The 5,000-nt window shown below is 53.4% G+C and overlaps 1 non-coding gene across 1 annotated transcript in view; it reads right to left on the bottom strand.

Moving 5' to 3' along the window:
- LOC124584109 overlaps positions 1 to 719 on the bottom strand; it is a 1,910-nt gene extending 1,191 nt beyond the window's left edge. The window contains exon 1 of the ribosomal RNA XR_006974520.1: positions 1 to 719. This exon is cut by the window's left edge and continues 1,191 nt beyond it. This is a non-coding gene — a ribosomal RNA (small subunit ribosomal RNA).
- Between the last annotated feature and the right edge of the window lie 4,281 nt (positions 720 to 5,000).

Genomic DNA, 5,000 nt, shown 5'->3' with positions numbered 1-5,000 from the left:
GGACGTCCCACGATACATGCCAGTTAAACACCGACGGGCGGTGAACCAACAGCGTGGGACACAAATCCAACTACGAGCTTTTTAACCGCAACAACTTTAATATACGCTATTGGAGCTGGAATTACCGCGGCTGCTGGCACCAGACTTGCCCTCCAATAGATACTCGTTAAAGGATTTAAAGTGTACTCATTCCGATTACGGGGCCTCGGATGAGTCCCGTATCGTTATTTTTCGTCACTACCTCCCCGTGCCGGGAGTGGGTAATTTGCGCGCCTGCTGCCTTCCTTGGATGTGGTAGCCGTTTCTCAGGCTCCCTCTCCGGAATCGAACCCTGATTCCCCGTTACCCGTTACAACCATGGTAGGCGCAGAACCTACCATCGACAGTTGATAAGGCAGACATTTGAAAGATGCGTCGCCGGTACGAGGACCGTGCGATCAGCCCAAAGTTATTCAGAGTCACCAAGGCAAACGGACCGGACGAGCCGACCGATTGGTTTTGATCTAATAAAAGCGTCCCTTCCATCTCTGGTCGGGACTCTGTTTGCATGTATTAGCTCTAGAATTACCACAGTTATCCAAGTAACGTGGGTACGATCTAAGGAACCATAACTGATTTAATGAGCCATTCGCGGTTTCACCTTAATGCGGCTTGTACTGAGACATGCATGGCTTAATCTTTGAGACAAGCATATGACTACTGGCAGGATCAACCAGGGAGCTGCGTCAACTAGAGCTGAGCAGCCGGCCGCCCGGGAGTGTGTCCCGGGGGCCCGCGCGAACACGCAAGCGTCCGCTCAATTATTCTGCAAACAGGAGGAGGCTGAGCTCCCCTGCACAATACACCTCGAAACCCTCTCAGGTCCCGGCGGCGCGCAGCGCCGTCCTAAGTACTTGGTCGGGTTCGAGAGTGGCGCAATCGCCCGGAGTTTGGCGAGTAGACGCTTTAGGTGCGACCACCCGTGCTCCCAACTGAGCTTGCCGCTGCCGACAGAGGCCCGGGAGCGTGCTGTCGTGGCATTGCCGGCGGGAGACAACACGCGCCACCTACGGTGGCCGGCAGCTCCAACGCCAGCGCCACAGAAGGACAAAAGCCCCACTTGGGTGCCGAAGCGAACTCTCCCAGCACAGCGCACGCGCCAACACGTCCGCACAGCTGCGATACAATCCACCTGCGAGAACCGCAGAGGCGACCGAGCAGCAGACGGCGTCGCGGCGCCGAGCGCCGGGCGGCGGCGCATCCTCAGCGCACACAGTCCTCAATCGGACCAGCACACTGCAGATGTCCACCGCGCTTCGCACCGGGCCCGCGAGGACCTACTTTGGCCGCACGGCGCCGCGTGCAGGGTGCGCCGGCGCGCAGCTGCGCCGCCTGCCGCCTCCGTCGGCCGGCGCGCCTGCCACTGGCCGCCCCCACCAGCCGGCTGTAGCGCGTGCGCCCACGCACCGCGCGGCCAGCACGCCGGGAGGCCCCCCCTCACCGGCCGGGGACGGTCCCACCCAGCCACCGCCGCGTATCGCTTCACACCCACATGCCATTCACGTTCGTGGGCATGGTGGGTATCGCTGAAACAACCGGTTGGTAGCTCAACCGATCGTCGCCATCACTGATTCACCTCTAGCGAGAACAACCGCACCACAACGGTTTACCAGTTGTTCATTTGCGTAACGTCACCAGCAAACGTAGACGTCCATCGCCATTTGCAAATTCAACGATTGTTGCATGCCTGTGTCAGGTGTCACGACACACTATGTCTGCCCACATACACGCAACAACATGTGCACGCTTCGCGAACACGTGGAAGGTGGCCCCCGTACGTATGCGATGTCCATTGCGCGAACAACTGTCAACCGGCCTCTGTCGCATGTCGCAGATGTGGAACGCAGTGCACCATGCTATCACGGTGTGTGAGAGGAGACGACTACGTCTGACAACACGCGCCACTACATCAACAGACGGCTCATGCTGATCGCCATCCACGGCATACCATACTGCAATCCAGCTCTTATAGGGAGACGACACGTAGCTGAGTGCACAATATTTGGACCGTATGGTTCGCCGTTGTTGGCGCAGTCGTGGTAAGGTCACACATGTACCACGATGTATCATTCAGTACATGAGGACCAATGTGCAGTACAGTGTGTGATTTGGACGTACAACATCAGCGGACAGTTGACACAAGCCGTACCACAACGTAGGCTGTGCTTCGCCATGCGAATGCCAATGAACAACTGCGAAGGGCATTGAGCATGTACGTCCTACTGCCATCCGCATTACAGTGTATAGCTGCAAGGTGTTTCACATGAAGCGATACTCTGGGGACCGGGCAGTGCGAGTAGCAAACTATATTGCGGGGGTTGCAGTTAGGCAACACTACACTAATTTAACGCGTCGTATGACAATTACAGAGCAGGTTAAGGCCCAACGTGTGTTGGGTTAAGGCCCAACGTGTGTTGGGTTAAGGCCCAACGTGTGTTGGGTTAAGGCCCAACGTGTGTTGGGTTAAGGCCCAACGTGTGTTGGGTTAAGGCCCAACGTGTGTTGGGTTAAGGCCCAACGTGTGTTGGGTTAAGGCCCAACGTGTGTTGGGTTAAGGCCCAACGTGTGTTGGGTTAAGGCCCAACGTGTGTTGGGTTAAGGCCCAACGTGTGTTGGGTTAAGGCCCAACGTGTGTTGGGTTAAGGCCCAACGTGTGTTGGGTTAAGGCCCAACGTGTGTTGGGTTAAGGCCCAACGTGTGTTGGGTTAAGGCCCAACGTGTGTTGGGTTAAGGCCCAACGTGTGTTGGGTTAAGGCCCAACGTGTGTTGGGTTAAGGCCCAACGTGTGTTGGGTTAAGGCCCAACGTGTGTTGGGTTAAGGCCCAACGTGTGTTGGGTTGAGGCGCAACATAGGTTAGGTTGAGGCGCAACATAGGTTAGGTTGAGGCGCAACATGGGTTAGGTTGAGGCGCAACATGGGTTAGGTTAAGGCGCAACATGGGTTAGGTTAAGGCGCAACATGGGTTAGGTTAAGGCGCAACATGGGTTAGGTTAAGGCGCAACATGGGTTAGGTTAAGGCGCAACATGGGTTAGGTTAAGGCGCAACATGGGTTAGGTTAAGGCGCAACATGGGTTAGGTTAAGGCGCAACATGGGTTAGGTTAAGGCGCAACATGGGTTAGGTTAAGGCGCAACATGGGTTAGGTTAAGGCGCAACATGGGTTAGGTTAAGGCGCAACATAGGTTAGGTTAAGGCGCAACATGGGTTAGGTTAAGGTACAATATGGGTTAGGTTAAGGTACAATATGGGTTAGGTTAAGGTACAATATGGGTTAGGTTAAGGCGCAACATAGGTTAGGTTAAGGCGCAACATAGGTTAGGTTGAGGCGCAACATAGGTTAGGTTAAGGCGCAACATAGGTTAGGTTAAGGCACAACACGGGTTAGGTTAAGGTACAACACGGGTTAGGTTAAGGTACAACACGGGTTAGGTTAAGGTACAACACGGGTTAGGTTAAGGTACAACACGGGTTAGGTTAAGGTACAACACGGGTTAGGTTAAGGTACAACACGGGTTAGGTTAAGGTACAACACGGGTTAGGTTAAGGTACAACACGGGTTAGGTTAAGGTACAACACGGGTTAGGTTAAGGCACAACACGGGTTAGGTTAAGGCACAATACGGGTTAGGTTAAGGCACAACACGGGTTAGGTTAAGGCACAACACGGGTTAGGTTAAGGCACAATACGGGTTAGGTTAAGGCACAATACGGGTTAGGTTAAGGCACAATACGGGTTAGGTTAAGGCACAATACGGGTTAGGTTAAGGCACAATACGGGTTAGGTTAAGGCACAATACGGGTTAGGTTAAGGCACAATACGGGTTAGGTTAAGGCACAATACGGGTTAGGTTAAGGCACAATACGGGTTAGGTTAAGGCACAATACGGGTTAGGTTAAGGCACAATACGGGTTAGGTTAAGGCACAATACGGGTTAGGTTAAGGCACAATACGGGTTAGGTTAAGGCACAATACGGGTTAGGTTAAGGCACAATACGGGTTAGGTTAAGGCACAATACGGGTTAGGTTAAGGTACACATTGTTGTAAGGAAAGGTGTTTTGGGGGGGGGGGGCCCGTTTGTTGATTGTGATTATCGTAAGTAAATGACTGCGGCATCATCTGATTTGGCACGTCAGGGTGCACCTTTGGCTCATGACAGGCGGCGCTCTGATTCCATGCTTGTGGCAGACCTGTGTCTTTCATTCCTGCCATTGTTTTTGTGGTGTGACAGGAGGCAGTATTGTGATGTTGGGTGCACCCCTGTGTAGGACATGTGTGGGTGTTGGTGGCTTAGCTGAGCAATGGTGGTTGTCGGAAGGGTGGGATATTCTGTTTTCCGAGTGGACCTCCCGGTCTGGTTATGATAGTGTGGATTGTCTAATGTGGCAGAGAGGATGCACTGGGTGTTGTTCCATGCTGGTGCTTACATATTGTCTGTGTGCCTGTTACAGGCAGAGAGTAGTGCGTGATAAGAGTGTCTGGCTGACGTGTGATTGTGAGCAGAGTCTTTCAGCATGTATACGGACAGTTGTATACATTATCTGTATTCTGATGGGTCTATCTATTACTAATCAGCGCCGTGTATACGTTTAATCCGGTTCCAGTCGAAACTATTGTATCTCTGTACATTAGTGACACGGCGAGCCCGCTATGTAGTTACTCGTCTCGGCAGCTTCCACCGGTGTATGGCAAATGATTATAAGGAATCAGTCTAGTCGTCAATACCGATAGTGTGACGTCACATGTCTGGGGTGGGGGACGCTGCGCCCTTCCGGTGGGTCATGGCCTAGGAAGACTCTTCCCACGCAGGGGGGCTTGGACTGTCATTGACTCTTCCGAGTAATATACTTGCCGTACGTTTTTGCGACTGCGAGTGCAACGCTCACCGGTACCGACATGGATGGAGCGCCTCCTAGCTGCCGCTGAGCATCTGCATTCGTACAGAGAGCAACGCGATCGCGT

This window comes from Schistocerca americana, unplaced genomic scaffold (assembly GCF_021461395.2).
Source record: "Schistocerca americana isolate TAMUIC-IGC-003095 unplaced genomic scaffold, iqSchAmer2.1 HiC_scaffold_47, whole genome shotgun sequence".
Classification (NCBI taxonomy): Eukaryota; Metazoa; Arthropoda; class Insecta; order Orthoptera; family Acrididae; genus Schistocerca; species Schistocerca americana.
Note: the sequence above shows the minus strand (reverse complement) of the source record. Positions and strands in the feature narration are given on the sequence as shown.